The following is a 22,094-nucleotide window of genomic DNA, read 5'->3' on the forward strand; positions in this document are numbered from 1 at the left end:
TCCCTACTTCCTAGGCACAGTTCAGCTTTACCAGTAGCTGCCAATCACTCAAATCTGATTGGGGAGGTCCTTTCTGTGCTGTGGTGCCCTCCAGCTCTCAATGCAGAACTGCCTTGATTCTCAGCCTCCTTGTAAACTGCCTCCTTCCTGTAAACCGCATGGATCTCCTCTCCTTCTCAAAACTGCATGGCGAGAGCTTCTTCTTAAAGCAGCCTGGAGACCCCTTCTCCAAGCCACATGGAAGGAGCACATCAGAGCCAGGGCTAGAGAGAGCTGGAGCGAGAGAGAGCCAGCCCCAGAGCAAGAGAGCCCAAGAGAGTGTGAGCCCGAGACCCAGAGAGCCAGCCAAAATGTCCACAACTGCTCATCTATCCCTGACTGTGTCCTCTCACACAGCGGGTGTTGCAAAAACAGTTCTGACCATTCACAGAACCCTACGCAGGCTCTGTCTGCTCCTTCCATACCATCCCACAGTCCAAGACCCCTCCCATCTTCCTGAGCCTTGGAAGTAAAGCGGATCTTTTTTCAACAAAGTTTCCAGCTACTAGCCCCAGGCATGCAAAGGCATCCTGAAAGCTGCTTCCTTTTCCCTATCTCAGCCACAAACTCTGGGGTTTGTTTTTGGACTCCCCTGTTTCTGTAACAGCATCAAGACTGCACAAGAACAACCTGCTTGAAAAAGGAGCGAAGGCATCCTACTTTTGATCAAGAGAAAGTGCATTTCTGCAGTACTTACAAAGTGACGGTGGCTTTGGGTATTGTCATAACATACATGGTTTAATGGAGGAACTGGGAATTCCAATCTAGAACACAACTGAATGGCGACTGTTCATCGAGAGCTCAAAGTGGAGCTTGAAGTGTGTCCTCTTCCACAACGGCAATTGATTTGGTGCAGTCCCAGTTGGTCATTCAGTTTGTTTTTGTGAAGAATATGAAGACATAAAGAGAGTCATTGATCTGTTACAATATCACAAGCACAATTAAATCGTCTGTGTTGGCCTTAAAATGGTCTGCTTCCTTCTTGGTCAGCAACGCGTATACACCAAGTATCCCTGTTTTCTGTGTATGTGGGACAGCAGAGCTCATGAGAAGCATTGGGTGGAGTCGAATTGGCCTCCAAGATCTGACCTCAAACCTGGTGATCCAAACATTCTACATGAGCCACTTGTTGACAGAAAGAACATTATATTCCCACCTCTGCACATAAAACTGGGTCTCATGAAGCAACTTGTTAAATCTTTGCCAACTGAAGGAGACTGTTTCAACTATCTCATTTTGGCATTTCCTAGCCTGTCATTTGAAAAGGTAAAATACCTTAATATGTATGTTTAGTAGCAGAACTTTACTACTTGTACACAATTTGACTTACAGTAACAATATATCACCTTTATATGAATAAAATAACTCTAAATAAACAGTCTATTCATGTAATGTTTTATTTATTTTCCTTTTTATGTACATTTTGTATAATTTTTGGGACAAAGAGATGGTATCCTATACCTTAAAAAGTTGATGTGATCGAGGAAAGCTGCAGTCATTTTTGGATTCAGATGCCAAAAGTTAGTAAAAAATAAGTGTCAGATATAACTCAACAAAAATTGTGTTCCCCAGTGTAATGAAAGAATAAAGAAGTAAAAAATGATTTCAGGGATTCAGTTTTGGGCAGTGAAGTCACCCTTGCCATATTCTTAATGGAACTTGATGTAAAATTATTTTTGTCAGTGGGGGAGATGGGTGGTAGAAACCATACATTTTTATGTGTGATGAGTTCAAGATCGTAGACACCCATATTTGTGGATGTGTTTTTTGGAAGTTTGAGTTATCAGTTGTCTTTAGGACCACTGGAGCTAAGCCTGAGAGAATAGAACCTCTAGCCTTCGTAAGAGGCCCTCCAAAGCAGGGGGCTATGCACAGGATGGCATCAGATGTATCTCGTTTTATTAATCTGTGGACTGGGATCTCAAAATTCTTTTGATTGTACGTTTCTTCTCTCACCTTGTCACACAAATTCAGCCTTCTTTCGCTGTTCTAGGCCTTGATGTCAGTTCATGGTTTGTTTGTTTTTTTCCTGATCTCTCCTCATTAGAATTGGCAACTTTTTCTTGTACTTCACTGCAGCCTATAAACATATTTCTTTATAGCCCAGAACCCCTTTGAACTTAATCTTTACATATTTGTCTCCTTTAGCAGTTGGTAAACTCTTGAGGGTAGGAATCATGTTTTTGAATCTCTAGTGCCTAATATATTTCCTGGCACCAGAAGATCTCAATAGATGTTTGATGAACGACAGAATGGCTGAATGGCATCTGATATAAGTGCATATCCTATTTCTATGCTCATCTCTCCATAGTCCCCTCTCAGAAGGGACCCTGCAGGGTGAGGTAGGACAGAGCTGGGCTAAACACATCAGTGAGAAGAAGATGAAGAAGAGGAGGCCAGAGAGCGTTGAGGAGCCCAGTATGGAGATGGGAAGTGGAAGTAGGGCACGAACCTGAAAATCAGAGTTTATCAGCAAAAGCAGCTTGAGAGCCAAGACCCACAGCATCGTAAGGGCCACGAATGGAAAGAATTCTGAGAATGAAGTAAAAAAAAGTGCAATGAGTTCAAGAAGAATGACAACTGAGCAAAGATTTGAATTTAGTGGTGAAGACACTGGAGAGTTGGGTTTCCATAGAGTTATAGGGCCTAAAACTGGCCAGTAAAGCATTAAGATGTGAATAGATTCAAGGAAATGCAGGCAGTAAATATAAAGGATGCATTTTACAAGTTTGGTAATGAAAAGAAGGCAAATAGGACCTTGGAGTGTAACAGGGATCCTCTTATTTTTGGTAAGGATGTGTAGGAAGCCTTGATGACAGATCTTTTGATTTCCACTTTTTAAATTATGTTTTTCTAGTAAAAATAATGTACTTATTTTTAAAATTGTATAAATGCAGAGAGGTGAAAAGAAAAAAATCCCACTCTTTAGAATAATTGTTGAATCAATTTCAATATTTTGGCTGTCCTATCAACATTGTTCTTACTAGTGTTTCAAACTATTTTTATGAATTCAAAATTGTAGTAGATTTTTTTTAAAGATTTTATTTATTTATTTTCAGAGAGAGGGGAAGGGAGGGAGAAAGAGAGGGAGAGAAACATCAATTGGTTGCCTCTTGCACACCCCCAACCAGGGACCTGGCCCAGAACCAAGGCATGTGCCCTGATGGAGAATCAAACCAGCAACCTTTTGATTCACAGGCCAGCACTCAATCTACTGAGTCAAACCAGCCATGGCTAAAATTATAGTGGTTTTTGAAAAATAATCCTCCTTTTTCCGGTTAATTGTGCTCCCTTTTTATTGCTATTCTGACCTATTCCATTTCTTTTCCATCCCACTTTCCTGTTTTTTAAAAAAAATAATGTGGAAGCTTAGAATTCCCAGTTCCCTGTTTAAAAAAGTATGTTAATTATTATTTGGGCAACATGGGCAAATAAATCTCTTTAGGTGGCAGCATTGTCAAGAATCTAGTAGATAGGTTTTTTGTTTTGTTTTCTCTGGAACAGAAAGCACATATTTCAGTCCTTCTGTCATTCTGACTTGAGGCAATTCATACACACCTTCATTGACTGTCTCTTCCGTAATGTTTAGTATGTAGACTGTTGGGGATGACGAAAGATGGCCCCTGCCTGCAAGTGGTTCTTTTCAAGTAATGGGACTGATTCAACAGGATGTGAAAATGTTATCAACAAGGGTGGTGATTAAGTGCCTAAAAATAATGTGACTCACAGCATCACCCTTTTCAGGAGCTTCACTTCAGTGTAATGGTGTTGAAGTGAATGATAAAGGAGGGGAAGAGCTGGTAGGTACTTTTTAAAGGCCTTCAGGGGTGAATAGTGACTAGCATACTCTCAAAGTGAGTTGTTCTTGTGGACAAATTCAACAAACTCTTAGAGACCACAATGCCACCATTTGGTATTTTGCTACCCTCATGTAATTCTTGGTGTGTGGAAAAAATGCATTGACCTTTTAATGACCTTTGGATCTGTGGAAAATAATGAATTGATCTTGGAGAATGATAGTCTGGACTGAAATAGTAGAGGGTCTTGATTTCACCTGAAGACTGAAAGGAGCTAGGCTCATCTAAGTGAGTGCTGAAGTTGTCTTTCAGAACAAGACATTATCATGACAAATAAATTTTGTTAAGGTATCTCCCAGCCATAGTTTATTCAACTTCTTAATTATGTAGGAAATTTTTTTTTAATCTATAGAGCAATTTTCATGTAATACTTTGCAACAGAAACATAACATTTATGCCTATTTATCACTACAAGAGATGCATGGAAGCACTAAAATGACCTAAGTTTGGCTCTAGTGAAGTTTTCCTGTTGAATATAGGAGTTCTGTTTATAAATTACTGGGAGATTTAATTCACTTTAACTTTCTTTTCCTTCCTTATTTCTCCTCATTTCTCTCCCTCCTCCACCTGTCTCTCATAGGATATGATTTAAGATAATCTAATATATCAAAAACAAAACTATAGAAACAAGGCAATTCAGAACCATTTGTATTGCAAAGGGTTTTCCACTTTGTGAAATAAATTAACTCCCTTTAACTAGCAAGCTATAAATAATACTTGGTTTATAAAATTCCTTGTCCAAACAACTTTTCTAGGGACATAGAGTACAAACGCAATAAAATGTGTTTTTTCCTCCTATTTGGTACCCTTTTCGAAGGATAATAAATCAATAAACTGGCTTTATTTGAACTTTCATAAAAATATAAAAGTTAACAATGTACATTTTAATAAAAATCTAATGATGACACATACTCACATGACCATTTTACTCTGGTGAAAAGCCAGAATTGTTTCTATTGATTCACTCACTGAACATAGTAAAAAAAAATTCTCTTTCTTTTTGTTTATAGGTTTGAGAGAGAGAGGGAGATAGAGAAGGGACAGGGAGAGAAACACCAATGTGTTGTTCCATTTATTTATGCATTCATTAGTTGATTCTTGTATATGCCCTGACCAGGGATTGAACCCGCAACCTTGGCATATCAGGACGATGCTCTAACCAGCTGAGCTAACCGACCAGGGCTCATTGGACACATCTTAACTAGCATGCAGAAGTCCAAAGAGCTTCATGTCCTCCTGGTGAGGCCACCATTCACAATCACCACCTTCTCCTCCTCCCATTCCCACTGCTCACAACCGAAATGACCAATCCCAAAAGAGACTATAGTGAGATCTGATTATCCACCTCTCCTAAAGAGACCAATTACAACCAACCCTATCAGGCCCTACCTGCCTGTTTGCCTTAGTCATCAACAGAAACCCATCCCCCTGGGTCATTCTTCATCATTGGAGCTTTCTCTGCATACTGTTTGAACTTCCCCCAAGTTCTTCCACTGTGTCCTCTGCAACTTGGGTACATCATCAGGGGGGAAAAAGTGCTTTCACAAGTACCATATCATTTAAATCGTACAGCAGCTTGGTGGCATGTCATATCATCATCTTTATTTTATAGGTGAATAATCTGAAAACCAGGTTAAGTGTCTTGTCCAAGGAGATACTAGATGTGGCAGAGATGGTATTTTAAGTAAGGTCCTCTGATACCAAATCAGATTCTCCTATCACTTTGAAGATGCGGTGACACACAAATGTTTGGCATACAGCAAGAGTATCAGCCCTTCAGTTCACTGTCCTCTCCACACATCAAAGCATCATCCTACATTCTAGTGCATTCTGGCGAAGCTGAGAGGCTGTGAGGTTCTTTGTGGATGTAACAGATATGGTGCTCTGAGGTGTGGTGGCTTCTCCTTCAACTTCTTATCAGATAAACAAAAGTATTCTTTCCCTTCATCTTTTGTAAAATAAGTTGCTCATTGAGGTTCTAGAAGCAACCAAAACTAGCCATTCACTTGATTTTAGAGCAATTCTTTTTGGGGACTTTACAGTGTTTAGACTTTTTGAATTAAAAAATACAAAACTATTTTGTAGGGCTGGCAGCATTGATAACCTGAAAACTTGACCCTTTGACAAAATAATGTTCTTTTCATTTCCTTCCATTTTCTGCCTCTGTGTGGAATATATTGCTATCTATCGATTTGCTAACTGGGGTCCTCTCCAAATAAAGAATAGATGGCATGTATTTGTGTGAGGGAGCATGTGTGTTTTTGAAAGAAGGGAGAAATAGGTGGGATGGACAGGGTCAGCTAGAGCAGAGAGAAAATTACAGGCTAAAGTTCATAAGAGCGCTGATGTGGATAAATCACTGGAATCAAATGGTTATGCCTCAGTTGTCCCTTTTACATAACAAATGATCTTTTAGGAAATATCAACTAACAAAAGGACAGATATCCATACTGTGTAGAAGAAATTTCCTATCTCCTGGCAGAATTACATAACATAAATCTGACCAAATACTATAGCTGTAGTACAAAAGGATACCAAAATGCATACAAAATATTTAGAGTCACTTATTTAAGTCCAAATATGGTTTTTATTTGTAGCTCTGATTACTATGGGACACATTCCTCTCTGAACATTAAAGTATCTGAATAATGAAACTTTTACTATTAAAGTGGAGGTTATATAGTAAGTACATTAGGTAGTTAAATGGCTTTTGAATTAGACTGGCTGAGCTCAAATCACAGTAGCTCCACAACTTCCTAGCTGTTTGACGTTTGCGTTAGGCAAATGTTTAATCTCCTTGAGCATCAGTTTCCTCATCTGTATAAAATGCGGTAATAACACCTATCTCAAAGATTTGTTGTAAGGATTAAGTGAGATAACAGATGTAAAGGACTAGCACAGGGCTTGGGATATAGTGATCACTCAATGAAAAGTAGTTATTAATATTAAACTACAATTATCTTAAGTGCTTACGACTGCGGGTTCTCTGTTTGTCCTGCCCTACTGTTCCATTCACTTAAAAAAAGGTAAAAATATTGAAACATATGTATCACAGAAACATGGATTTTTCTATCCTTTCTAAAATATATCTATTCAGACTCCAGGTTTCACTTAATAAATTCTTAGAACAACTGGGTTTTCTGTGGATGATTTCTGTAAGAAATATGACCAACTGACTTTTTTTTTTTTTTTTTTTTTTTTTTTGGTAGAGATTTTAGCAGAAGTCTGTGTGACTTCAGCCTGTTTTGGTTATCTATTGCTGCATAACATCTATCCCAGAATTTGGTGGCATACAATAACAATCATTTTATTGCTTCTAATGATTGGAAACTGAACAGGGCATGTAGGATCAGCTTATCTCTGCTCTATGTGAAATCTGCTGAGGCTGGTACCTCTAAGATGATTCCTCCGGCCACATGCCTGACAACTAAGCTAAAACAGCTGGGAGCTGGTGGGAACAAGTCTACTGGGGCCATACGTCCAGGGCTTCAGTTCTTGCTATCTCTCAGGTTCCAGGGTTCTCCCCCACAACTCTTCTCCATGTGGCTTCTCCCCCAGGGTAGCTGTACCTCTTTCAAGGCAGCTCAAAAGGGGAAAAGAACTCCACTCCTCAATGTGAGAAGCAAGGCAGTACCAAGATTGGAGAATTCTTGGTGCCATGTCTGGAGACTAGTTACCACAGCTTCCTAAAAATGTGTCTGTCTAGCCCTCCCATTTAGTGACCTAATCCCTACTTTGAAATAAACCTCTCTCTAATCTACAGCCTTTCTAAGTGATATATAAGCACATTCTTAGATGGGCATTTAAATCTTTCATTCAATGCAGATACTTTCTTCACATAGCCTTTCTGAACTAAAACATTCAGATTCCAAACCATCTTGGGAATTATGCCTGAGAGGGATGCTAAAACACAGAGATTATAAACCCACATGGGCAAACAAATTGCTTGTTTCTGTTAAACAAATACATCAATCTGAACATGGCATTGGGTTTTATATCATTGATTTAATATATTCTGCATACAGGTGGGAATATTACACCAGGAGGAGGGAAGGTCTACATGGAAATGGCCAAATTGCTTTGTGATTTGTTGTGTTTTTGTTTTTGAGTATTTTAAATGTTTGGTCATGGGGCTTGTCCCATGAAGGTGCCCAGGCTCATTTGGAATATGTCTGTACCCTTCAGCATCTACTGTACCAAGGCTTGGCGGGTTCCCTGGGAATTCTGTGAGGGCCAAGACCTGGTGTGGGGCCACCCTGGACTTGCGGCACCAGATGTTATCAGTGGGTGCCGATGACATGATAAATTTGCCACCCACAGGTCATGTTGACAATGAGAGGTTACTTTACATTGTTTGTTTATGCATCAATTAGATTACAAGTGCTTGTGGGCAGGGCCCTGTTTTATAGGTAACATCACTATAAATACCAATTATGTTCATAATGGACCAGAATATTAACTTCAGCATGGCAAAACTATTGCTGTCTTCTAGATGCCACTTGTCTCCTGAAGCTTTTTGAGAGTGAAATAGTCCAATAAACATAGTCTCTTAATTGTACCTCAAACCTAGATTCCTTAAGGGATGAGTCACCATTAATTCAAATAGGAGCTTTTCTCCCTTTCCTCATTCTTGCATTAATGTTTCCCACCTGATTTTGTTCACCACAAAAATTTTAAACAGAAGTAAGTCCAGCAAGAGAAATTACACAACTTTTAAAAATATATTTTGTAATACAATAGGTCTTGTAGATTGACGAAAACCCTTCTGTGCTTCACATCTCTTCTTTATTCCCTTCTTTTTTTCCTCCTTCCTTTCCTTTATCAGACATTTATTGAGTGCCTTCTATGTGAATTCACTGTACTACAAGCTGTTGGGGGTACAAAGATGAGGTACACATAGCACCTACCCTCCAGGGATTAAGTATGTTCTCAGGGTAATTAATAGGTTATTTGAGGGCTTGAACAATTGTGGGTCAGGAATGCCATACTCCAGTGCAAACACAGACGTTATTCTGGTGAGCGTGTCTGGGTACTGAACCACTGAAAAAAACAGGGAGTTCTCATGCAGTGAGGTCCTCCTGGTGTACCTCAGTCTGAGTCCCCTTCATTAAACTTCTGGGCTTTACATATTCTCCTGGAAACATCCCAATACTTCTCAGAAATAGTTAGATGCTATTTTTCTATCCTTATACTAATGTTCTCTCTCTCCTTTTACAAAAAATAAGATGACTCTTACTTTAAACCTACAAGTCAAGGTTACTGTGAGGATTAAAAATATACTATACATAAGAACATTACTTTTCAAATTACGAAGTGCTACACAAATGTAAATATTTTTGTTTTAATTCACCTCTTCCGGTAAAAGTAGAAAGGAGACTGAAAGCTGTTTGGAAGCCTAAACTGGTCTGAGGAGTTGGAACTCTGGTTTCCCTGACACACTGGGAGTTTGGTTGTTGACATATTCTGGTGGGTTTTCAGTCCTTCTAGTGTGAACACTGCGTTGTTTTCAGAGCCCACACATTACCTCAGGCATTTCGATTTTTCATGAATATCATTATAGCCATAGAGTGGAAGACTCTGCTTTAATGGCTGATGTAAACCTGGAGTTTTTATAGTCTATAGCAAAGACTCCAATTTGTTTGATACTTATACTGTGACCTGAGCTACATCTAATTCATGCTCCACTTCTAGGACCATGTTTTGTGTCTGACAGTCTTTGTGCAGATGTCTTTTAATAGCTAGAAACTGGGGTATGTAAGTGGTAGCAGAGATAAGTGTATTCATTTCTAAAATACCCTTGAATTTAGGGGCTTAAAACAACACACATTTATCATCTCCCGGTTTGAGCAGGTCAGGAGTTCAGGAGCAGCTCAGCTTGGTGGTTGCTGCTCAGGGTCTCTCATAGGTGGCAGTCAAGCTATTGGCCAGGGCAGCAGTCGTACAACAGGTTGGCTGGGGCTGGAGGATTCATTTCCAATCCTACTCACATGGCTCTTGTCAGGAGCCCTCAGCTCCTCCCCGGTTATTGGCTGGAGATCCCAGTCCCTTGCCATGTGGGCATCTCCCCAGGGTGACACCAAAGCTGGCTTTCTCAGGAGCAAGTGAGGAGAGAGAAGCCACAGTCTTGTGACCTAGTCTTGGAAATGAGATATCATCACTTGTGTGTGAGGGGGAGCTACACAAAGGCATAAATACCTGGAGGAGAGGATCATGGGGAACATCCTGGAGGAATTGCAACAGCCCAGAAGATTAAGTAGATCAAGAATTATTCAAATTTGGACCTACCTCTAGGATTGCAGATGAATTTTTCCTGTCTTGGAATTCATACAGACTTGGATAAATTTGAGCTTATGTTGTATTATAATCACCTGTTAATATTTATTCGTGTTTTCAGAGTGCTTATTCCTCTTCAATGAAGGTTATAAAAATGCAAAAAGAAGATATTATGCCAAACAGGCTAGAAGTTTATGATCTGAAACAGGGGTCAGCAAATGTTCTCTGTAAAGGACCAGATAGTAAATATCTTAGGCACTGTCAACCACCCAGTCTGGGTTGCAACTGCTCAGTTCTGTCATTGTAGCACAAAAGCAGCCAAAGATGCTTCTGCATTACAGCTACTGTGTGGTGGTTCCAATAAAACTTTACAGAAACATGGAATGGGCCAGATGTGGCCAACAGGCCATGGCTTGCCAGTTCCTGGTCTAAAAGAAAACTATAGAATACTAATTCAGAAGATTTTTATCCAGAATCATTGTGAAAAATAAAAGATCTACTTGTAAATCTCTACCAGTTTCATTTTATGGATTTACTTATTTGTTCTATAACATATGTGTAGAAAACAAAAAGAAGCTATAGGAGGATTGAAAAGATACAGAGCATTGAAAAATGGAACCAGGACACCCTTCGGTTATTTGTATCCTGACCTCTGTTGGAGTGGAATACATGATTTTGAAGTTATACATAAGAGGAAACAAAACAAAATTATTCTCTCATCCACTTCTTCACTCTCCTGTCCCCCATCTCAATTTACGTACCACCACTGCACAATTACCTTTCGATAATTACTTTTTAATTCTCTGACCAACATCGAAACAGATGTTGATTGCCTTAAACAGGGTATCCTGCAAGTATGTCTTTTCCATACAAATTTAAAAAACAAATGGTGTCTTGGAAGCTATCCAAGAAAAGAAAATGTGACTCTCATGAGATAATTAACAATAACCTGGGGTGTTCCAGAATTGAGGTTGGAAATCATTGTCCTAAGGAATTGGGAAAAAGAAATTGAGACTGGCAGGTAAAATCTGTACATTAATATTTTATTAGATTATGTAAAAAAGATCTATTCCATCATCTGGGTTTTACCTTCTGGTACTGCCACTCAAAATCCTAATTTAGACTTCCCCAAGGAGCCTATTAGGAGTTTTAAAACTTTAATTAAATACTTTTCTTATTATAAGAGAATGTATAACAGTTGTGAGAAATGCAGAAGAGAATGTAAATTACTAATAATCCAGTTAGCCAGAGGTGACCACTCTTAAGATTTTTGCATATTTTCTTTCTCTATGTTCTTGGCTATTTAACATATTTGATACACAATTTTTTATTCTACTTTTCAACTTGCTATTATATCACAAACAGGCTTTACCTCTATGACTTAAAGGATAAATGGCATTTCATAATATGGATATTCCATAATTTACTTTATCGTTAACTGAATTGGTTGAGTTGTTTGCAAATTTAATCATAAATAAAACGGCTATAAATATTTTTGTAAATAAATCATTGTTCTTTCATTATTTTCCTATTAAACATTTCTTAGAAGTAGAATTACAGAGTATAGGTATATAAACATTTTTAACTCTCATTTTGAGTACTAATAAATTACTTACTAAAAGACTATAGCAATTTATATATCCTCCAGCAGTATCTAAAAGCACTGTGAATTATTAATTTAAAAATTTATCTATTGTCACTTTAGTTTACATATTTCAGTTAGTAGTGAATGTGGAAAAATAACTTCATTAACCTTTTATTTCTTCTATTTTCCTGGGTTTGCTAGTATTTCTCTTATATGTTTGTATGGTTTCTTCACCCAGTATAACTCATCACCAATTGTTGGATATTTTTGCTAAAAATATTTTTTTGGCTTGTTATTACCTCTTAAAAAAGTATAAGAAATTTAAAATTTTGCTTAATAAAATTACTGGTATTTTTCTTTTTTATTTCCTTCATTGCTTTTATTCTTAGGAAGTCGTTTTGTGTTCTATATTATCTACCAGCATGCAATATTATGTTTTATAAACTTCTTTGTGATTTGATGTTTTTACATTTAATGCTTTCAACCACCTGGAATTAATTTTGATATATGGTGTAACTTTGCTTGGATTTAAAAGAGTCATGGCATATCGTGAAACACCAATTCTAAAGAACCTATGCACCCCTATGTTCATAGCAGCACTGTTTACAATAGCCAAGTGCTGGGAACAGCCTAAATGCCCATCTGTAGATGAGTGGATCAAAAAACTGTGGTACATTTACACAATGGAATACTATGCAGCAGAAAGAAAGAAGGAACTCCTACCATTTGTGACAACATGGATGGACCTAGAGAGAATTTTGCTTAGCAAAATAAGCCAAGCAACGAAAGAAAAATACCATATGATATCACCTAATACAGGAAACTAATGAACAACACAAACAAACAAGCAAAATTGAACTGGAGGCATATAAACAGGGAGCAGATTAACAGTGGCTGGGGGGAGGGGGGCGAGAGAGAAAGGGGGTAAGAAGGGGAAGGGTCTAGTCAAGGAACTAGTATAAATGACCCATGGACATTGACAGTGGGGTGGGGATTGACTGTGGGAGAAGGGGTGGACTGGGTAGGTGGGAGCAATGGAAGGAGATGTGGGACAACTGTAATAGAAAAACAATATTGCCCCCTCTCCAAAAAAAGAAAGAAACTGAAAGCCAGAAGGCAATGGGATTACATCTGTGGAGTACTGAGGAAAAAAAATTTTGTTGATTTAGAAATTATTTTTTAAAAATGATAAAGAAATTAAGACATTTCTAAATAAACAAAATGTGAGTTTGTTTCTAAAATAAATACATAAATAAAATAAAATAAAAGAGTCACGGTATAGAGATATGCAGTTCTTTGAACTCAGAGATTCCCACTTAGTATTCCTGTTGCTCTTGGTTTTATGCCAGTGTTTCTTATTATCTGGGACAGCATTTTTCATCTCAGGACTTTTGGTGTCTTTGGAGTGCCCTGGATGGCAAAGTGCATGCGTTCTTTTCGTTTCTTGTGTTCCCTCCATAAGGCTTAGTAAAGTGCTCCCCTCAGACCAGCCCAGGCCCACACCTCTGGTGGGGAGGCTGGCACATGCCAAGTTTCATTTGAAAGGTACTCAGAAGGTCCACTTCCCTAAAAAATCTTTTCTCTGAATTTTCATTAGTTCCAGATATACCTGGTATTTCTTCTCCTTGCATTAAACCTTGCTCTCTCCTAGAAGTCTTTTACAAATGCATTTATTTCAGCCCTAACAGATTACCACAAATGTGATGGCTTAAGGCAACAGAAGTTTATTTACTCATAGTTCTGGAGGCTAGATATCTGAAATCAAGGTGTTGACAGGGCCGTCCTTCTTCTGAAGGCTCCAAGGAAGACCCTGCCACTTCCTCCTAGCTTCTGCTTGTTGAAAGCAATCCTTGGTGTTCCTGGCTAGCAGCTGCATCCCTTCCATCTCTGCCTCCAGCATCACATGGCCTTCATCCCTCTGCATTCATGTGTCCATGTCTCTGTATCCATTCCTCTCTTCTTCTCAGGACACCAGTCATTGTATTAGGCCCCACCTAAATCCAGTATAACTTCATCTTAATTTAACTAATGACCCCTGCGAAGACCCATTTTCAAATAAGGTCACATTCTGAGGTTCTGGGTGAACACGAATTTGGGGGGACACTATTCATGCCAGCACACACAGTAAGTGAATAGTTCTTTCATATTATGTACTTTTATTAGATCACCTTTCTGTTAAACAGCTGATGTGGAACTGCAAGAAAACCCTAGGATTTGCCGTGAGGAGGCAAAGAGAGAAAGTGCAGAGAATGCCAAAGGGCGTGGGGGGTGGGGAGCGTAGGGTTAATGTCAGATTTCACCCTTTCACCTATGGCTGGTCCCATAACCAGATAAATAGTAAATCCATATGTGTTTTTGTTTTCTATGTAACTTGCTTGTAGTTTAAGTGGGGGATCCAAGTGTTTAGTTAGGTTGATCAATATCGTCCTTTTCTATCAGTAATGCACATAAACTATTTGATGGGGAAGTAAAAAGATGCAATGAATGATCCATTGGAATGATTCAGGTAATGGTTTCATGACAAATCTTTTCTGTTTTCAAAAATATTTCATATAAATTAATAGTAATTGCAATTATATGATTTTCTCATATTGGAAGTCTAGCGACATGAGTTGTAACTGTTAAATTTGGTCACAAGAGAAAAAGACTTCATTTCAACTATTTCTTAAATGGAAGGCACCCTAAGATTCTATCATTTTAAAGGGAAAAAAGAAAAGATGTCAGATTGGAAAATTAATTTTGCTATTTTTATTCTTTTTAGTAAGAAGTAATTGCTGAAGCTGGGAAAATGCCAATAACCATTTTCTTCTATTTTAAACAATATGCTAAATAGAAAATTTTAATAACTTTTTATATCTACTCTTTGATCTTATTAATTGCTCATTTTTTAGAAGCATTTTGATATGTCCTATTATCTGGTTTATAAAACGAAGTTCATTTCCTTTTTGAAGTATTGACAATATTAAAACATTTTTTTTATTAAAAAGCAATATAAAGATATATTGAGTGAAAAAAATGAATACAGTTCTTTCTGTGAGCTTGTGTCTAATTTTCACAGTCAAACATTGTGAAACTTTCTCCCTTCATCTTGAATGCAAAAATAAAGATCTGCGTACCCAGAGCTTGTTGACTCACAAGTCCTCATACTACCTGATGAGATAACACTCCCTAATTTAAAATCCTATTAAACAAAACAAATATTTTCTTGGAACAGAATGCATTGTGGTTTAATGATTCAACTCTCAGTGCTGACAGCCTGGATTCTCAGTCAGTGCCACAAGAAAAAACATGTCTTATGTTATTCTTAACCAAGAAAAAGCATTTATTTTATACCTACTGAGTTCAGGTTATAGAGATAGAAGATGATAACTCCCAAAAAGCCTGTAACTGAATTGAGAAATGATATATATTCACAGAAGATCTAAGAAATTGTATTTAACTGGTTTTAACTTGGAAAAATGGTCTTTTATAATGTTCAACCTAAAAATTCAAGACCAGTTACTGTCACTCACCTGATTTTTGCACACCCCTTGGTCCTGTAGGTGCTGAGCCTCATAGCTCAGTGCTCAGCCTGGGGAACCATGCGGGCTGTGGTCTTTCCCTGGGGACTTGGGTGCAAGCCGCCTCTTTTCTCCTGCCTCCACACTCCTTCCTCAGCTCTGTGATTTCCTCGTGTGACATTTTCTTTCCTCCTAGGCACATCCCCACCTCATTTTGAATATTTTCCTCTCCTTTTTATTCTTACTCTTGGCCAAAGGAATGATTTTCACTTTCCCTCACTGCCCTTCCTCTTCTTTTTTTTCTTTCCATTCTTTGTGTCTCCTTTCATTCCACAGTGATATATGATCCCCGCATTGATGGTTGTACAGCCCAAGAGTTCAGCTGCGGATACGTGTATATGAAGGAAAGGGAAAACCATGCGTTCTGATGTGAAATTAGAAATAATAATAATCTAGGTCTGGTAACAACAACTGTAAAGTCCATGGTCATCTCTGAAAAATTCTCTAACCATCATCTCTTTCTAATTGAATCTGCTCTTTCTCAAAAATTCTTATTCCAAAAAGAGAATAATCTATACTTGAGAAAAATAAATACTATATCTGAGACTGTATTATTGCTTTCTTGTTGAAATTATATTGAAATATTCTGTGATTCATGTTTGCATCCTCCTCCTTTCAATTTCTTTTTTTTAATCTTAAAAAAAGTTTTGGAACATGGTCCTGTTGTAAATTGGGATTTCCTTCCATATAGATGGAATCACTAAGGGGTAAAACACAAGATTCATTACAATCAGTGAAGTCCTGGAGGGAGTGAATTTTGAAATTAGAGAATGGAATTCGATAGCCAAAGATTACAAAGAGGAAAGGGGAAAGAATGGATAGGAAGCCCAAGCAAAGTTATATAAATAATGAAGCACATTGTGCATAAGGGAAGGACAAACAAATCTCCCTGACCACAACTGGAAGACTGAGTTTGGAGAGAAGGGAGAATGAGGTTAAGGTGGTATTGGATAGACCCCTCCCCATGGTGGAGGATTTGAAGCTGACATTAGGAGCTTGTTACTAACATCCCTCCTAAGACAACAAGCTAGATGGAGAGTAGGGATGCACTGATACTCTTTTTTTTTTTTTTAAGTATATTTTATTGATTATGTTGTTACAGTAGTTTCTATTTTTTCGCCTTTGCTCCTCTCTGCCCAGTACACCCCTTTCCTCCAGCAATCCCACCCCTCTTAGTTCATGTCCATGGGTCATACATATAAGTTCTTTGGCTTCACCCTTTCCTATATTACTCTTAACTTCCCCCTGTCTATTTTGTACCTACCAATTATGCTTCTTAATCCCTGCACCATATCCCCATTTCTACCCCTCTCAGCTGATAACCCTCCAAATGATCCCCATACCTTATGATTCTGTTCCTATTCTGGTTTGCTTAATTGGATTTTGTTTTTATGTTTTAGATTCAGTTGTTGATAGTTGTGAGTTTGTTGTCATTTTAATGTTCATAGTGTTGATCTTCTTTTTCTTAAATAAGTCCCTTTGACATTTCATATAATAATGGCTTGGTGATGATGAGTTCCTTTAGCTTCACCTTGTCTGGGAAGCACTTCATCTGCCCTTCCATTCCAAATGACAGCCTTGCTGGATAGAGTAATCCTGGTTGCAGATTGCCTTTCATCACATTGAATACTGCTTGTCAGTCCCTTCCTGCCTGCAAAGTGTCCTCTGAGAAATCAGCTGATAGTCCTACAGGCACCCCCTGTAGGCAACTCTCTGCCTCTCTTGCTGCCCCCAGTACTCTCTCTTTGTCTTTCACCTTTGGCATCTCAGTCATGATGCATCCTGGTGTTGTCCCCTCTGGGTCCAGCTCGCCTGGGACCCTCCATGCTTCCCGGACCTGTATGTCCATCTCCTTCACAAAATTCAGGAAGTTTTCCTCATTTTTTTCAGTTCTTGCTTCCTCATTCTTCACTGGTTGACTGTTTTTTTCTTCCTTATGTTTCAAATCATTGATTTGAACCCTGGTTTCCTTCCTTTCACCATTGGTTTTGTGTGGATTTTCCTTCGTTTCACTTAGCATAGCCTTCACTTCTTCTCTTATGCGTTTGCTGTACTCAAGCTTGTCTGTCAGGCCTGTGAGCATCCTTATCACCGGTGTTTTGAATTCTTCATCTTTTAGGTTGGCTGTCTCCTCATCACTTAGTTCTCCCACTGGAACCTTGACCCATTCCCCCTTTTGGGCCATACTTCTTTGTCTCCTCATCCTGACAGGCTCTTGTGTTTGTTTGCCTCCGCATCGCAGGTAGAGCTGTCACTCCTGTTACTTTGTAAGGGGCGGAGCCTTAGGAATTTGTCAGTACAGGGCGACCTGTTTCACCATGTTGTGGTGCTGTATGTGGGGGAGGGTCTGAGAGGGAACAATGCCACCTGCCCGGCACTCGCCCTTTTTCCAGGCACCTCTTCCACTTCCTCACCAGACTGGCGCTCCTCTAGCTGTTGCCCTGGCCGTCGTTCCCAGAGTGGGTGGGTCTTTGGACATTCTAGGACCGTGGGGGTCCTTTAAACAAGCAGACTCTGCTGAGAAACCGGCAATTTCTGCCTCCATGCCAACCCCCACTGGTCTGCACAGTCAGAAGCAATGAGGCTTGGTTTTCCCTGGTGCTGGGACCGTGAGCTGCTAGGTCCGGTGAGGAGCGGGGAACGCTCCCCAGGTGTTCCTCCTGACTTTAAAACATGTGACTGTGCTTTCTGCCGGCCTGCCGCTACCACCGCTGCCACTGCTACCACCACCACACTGCGTCCTCTCTGCCCCAGCTGCGTCCCTCCTACCCGTCTGGATGAGTATTTCTTCTTTATATCTTTGTTTGCTGGACTTCCATGCAGTTTGATTTTTTGGAACTTCTGTTTGTTTCTAGTTTTGAAGTAGTTGTATTTTTTCTTAGTTGGGGAGGGAGATGCAGCGTGTCTGTCTACGCCTCTATCTTGGCCAGAAGTCCAGTGATACTCTTCTTGCCTCACATACCTTAGAGAATTTCAGTTGATAAGAGTTGAGATGATAAATATCAGTCTATTCTCAGATTTAGCTTCATAACCTTTTCATTGTCTTCCATCAGAAAATTTGCATTCCTGATGTGTTTGTAATATGTTTTGCATTATTACTTCTTTTTTTTTAATTGAGTTTATTGGGATGACATTGGTTAATAAAGATTACTTTTTGTTAGAAATGATTTTTAATTAGTTTTCTTTAGTAACATTAGCACCAATTAAAAACACTAATTGAATTCATTCATTAAGTAAATGATGGTAATTCTAGTCACTACAAAAGGATGTGTCTAAGAGGCCCTTAAGCAACTCTGGTCCCTTGTGGAATTTACCCACCTGGTGCAGGTGGATGGGGGAAGCCCTTTAAGGATCTGATTCATGCAATTATGTACTAATTACTGCGCATTTTACATTAATCATTGAACCACTGCCAGGTATTTGGAAATTAAGCAAGTCAAACATGATGAAATTGACAGTTATGAAAATTACTATAAAAATTAACCTTAGTAAGAATTATATTGAAAAAGTGAAAAAAATAGAGACCACTCTACTATTTTAAAATAAGTTCTCTAGTTTCACATTATCATCAAGGGCATTTACTATTAGGACCATGTATTAGGTGTGGGAATGTTTTGGATGTCTTAAAAGTAATGTTTAAAGACTCAATTTTCACTTCTAGGTTTATAAGACTTACAGACCACCATATGGTAAGAATACATTGAGTAGAGCCTTTAAATCTGTGAACTGTAGTTCTGAGAAATTTGAGAGTATTTGATTTGTAAGAAAAATAGGTATTTGTAAGTTCAGCAAGTACAGTAAGCACTAAAAATTTTTGATACAAAGAACAATTATACAATCTTTCTTGAAGTTTTATGCATCTGGAAATGCTGTGAAACGGTATTTGCAGCAATGCAAGTATCATCAAAGCTCAGGGATGAGGAAGCTAATACTTTGAGTGCCTGGAAGGGACTATCAAAGGCAGACAAGTTCGGTGGCAGGTTCTTAGGGACCCCAGAGTCTCACAGACTTGTACTAATTGTAGTTGGCACAACAGTCGTTTTGGACTAGGGAGCTAAGGTGGGGCAAAGGTAAACAAGGGAAGCAGATGGTGTATATTAAAGCAGCTGTAAAGTCAACTTCAAAGTGTGTGACATCACCAAAGATGTCTAGAAAATAACGACAGACAGGCCAGCCTGGCATGCAATGATCATGATCAGGAAGAGGTACTTTTGAACCAAAGCTTTATATGGACATTATTTGAAACAGTCATAAACAGCAACAGGCCCACAGCAACTGCTGTAGTCATGAGTCAGACCATCCTGGCAGAAGGAGCTTTGTAGTCACTTACCAGGCAAACCCCTCCTGAACATCTGTGACATGACAGACGTAGTTGTATGCTGTGGCTGAAACAGAGGGAATCATGCACATGAACCCCTTAAGGAACTTAGTCTCTGAGATGAGAGAAAAGGTCATCAGTGATTATAATGCAACTAAAATAGAGCAAACCTACAGTAACAAAGTGTGTGTAAGGGAGCTGTGTTTGAAAACATGGGCCAGGTTCAGAAAGTGGAGGAGCCTCAATATGCGACTATGAATTAGGACTCTATTCCATAGACAGTGCTGAACATCTAGTGGTTTTTAAAATGGAGAGCACATGAGGAAGACTGCTCTATTTGTAACATTAGAATGGGTCAGAGGATACAGGAGAGACTAAGTAGCAGAGAAGAGCTGGAAAACTAAATGGAAGAGATAGTAATGTTTGGAACTAGGATAGTGGTAGTTGAAATGGACAAGAATAACCAGGATGTTATACTGGGGAGATGGAAGCAACATGTTTCATGTATTTATAACCCAACATTCCATCACTTTTTCTCCAAAGGATTTACAGCCATTTGCATCCAATTAATGGATGTAAATGGGTAAAGATCAGAAAATCAAAGGAATAATAGTGTGATAAGGTCAGAGAAGCAATACTTTATAGAAATGTACATTCATAAAGTTCTATATAACTACTAACATTGATTTGCAATCAGGTACACAGTCTACATGGTCTGAAAGACACCAGGTGAAAATAAGAAAACTTTTTTTAGTACTTAAGAATGGGAGAAAGTTCTCCTTTCAGTCCCCATAGAATACAGATGCTCCTTGACTTACAATGGGGTTGCATCTGGATAAACTGATTATAAGTTGAAAATATTGTAAGTCAGAAATGCATTTAATGCACCTAACCAACTGAACATCATAGCTTAGCCTAGCCTACCTTAAATGTGCTCTGAACACTTACATTAGCCTACAATTGGGCAAAATCATCTAACGTAATGAATACACTGTAGAGGATCAGTTGTTCACCTTCACAATCTGGGAGCTGAGGCTTGTACCACATATCACTCGCTCAGGAAAAGATCAAAATGCAAAATGCAAAGTGTGGTTTATACTGAATGTTTATCACTTTCGCACCATTGTAAAGGCAAAAATTGTAAACCATCATACGTCAGGGACTATCTGTAACAAGTAAGAAGGTGACTAACACACTTTTCAGCTTCTGTACAGCATGTCCAACAAAGAGCTCTTACACAAAGCAAGGTCAGGTGTGATGGCAAAGGGCCGCTTGACCAGTGATCAGAGGTGGGGTAATGGGAGCAAGATGGCTCTGAGCTGGTGCTTTTCCACCCTTGTACCTGTACGGTATTCTGCCTGGCATCCTGCTCCTTGCCTGCTGCATGGCAATATACTCACCACAGCTTTGCTTTGTGTTGCAAAGGAGAGCAATTTAAAATACTCTCTGTTGCATTATTAATGTGTTATTTATGAGCTAACATAACAGCCAGTCTTTCTTTGGGGATTATAGATGCTACCAAAAGAAAAGCTATGTTGTCTCTTCTCTGTTATTAGATGATAGGAATTTGAGTAGTCTTAAAAGGAAAATAGCAGCAATCAAGAAATCTTCTCTTATATTTTGACAACTGAAAACTAAACTTGTCCAACTGGAATGTTATAAAGAATGTTGAAAAAAATGCCATGAACTTAAGCTGCTCTAAGTGAGAGCATGTGCAATCATGCACGAAATATGAGGTTCCCATAAACCTGGGCGCTTTTTTGACTCACAGACCTTAGTTCCCCGATACTACTGGGGTTCGGGGGAGGGATTCCCTGAGTTGTTATGGTCCCCAGTTCTCTTTGCTGTTGCCCAGAAAGAGATCCTTCTTTCCCCTGGGACTAGCACTAATAAACCAAACCTCGTTCTGGGTGGGCTTCATGGTTTGTTAGTCATGTGCTGTGATTAATGACTAAAATCTACACATTTTTATTCCTGCGAGAGCTTGGTTAAATTTCACATAGTGTAATCATTGTGGTGAAGGTCCCAGCCTTTGTTAGAGAGATGATCTGCTTTCCAGCAGTAGGATAACTTGGACGTTTCTGTCCCACACAGCACATTGGGAGATGGCCTCTAGCCTTTAAACTGCTATTTAAAACATTAAGGTTACCCCTGGATGGTGTGGCTCAGTGGATTGAGTGCCAGCCTGTGAAGTGACGGGTTGCTGGTTTGATTCCCAGTCAGCACACATACCTGGGTTGTGGGTGACTGCCTGATGTGTTCTCCCTCCCTTTCCCTCTCTCTAAAAATAAATAAATAAACAATTTAGAAAAAACATCGAGGTTAGACACACACTGCACTGGGATTTGACAGACATGGTATTTTTTGATCCTTTTTAGTTGGGTTTATATTCCATTTCAGAAATGATAATTAAAAAGTAATTTGTTTTCATAGAAACAATGAGCCAGAGAAGAATTTTTTAC

General features: G+C 38.9%; 1 protein-coding gene across 1 annotated transcript in view; it reads left to right on the forward strand.

Annotated features, from left to right (window-relative positions):
- Positions 1-22,094, forward strand: part of CRYBG1 (crystallin beta-gamma domain containing 1) — a 193,423-nt gene that overhangs the window by 57,579 nt on the left and 113,750 nt on the right. The window lies entirely within an intron of this gene.

Source organism: Furipterus horrens, unplaced genomic scaffold (assembly GCF_987537825.1).
Source record: "Furipterus horrens unplaced genomic scaffold, mFurHor1.1.pri manual_scaffold_6, whole genome shotgun sequence".
Lineage (NCBI taxonomy): Eukaryota > Metazoa > Chordata > Mammalia > Chiroptera > Furipteridae > Furipterus > Furipterus horrens.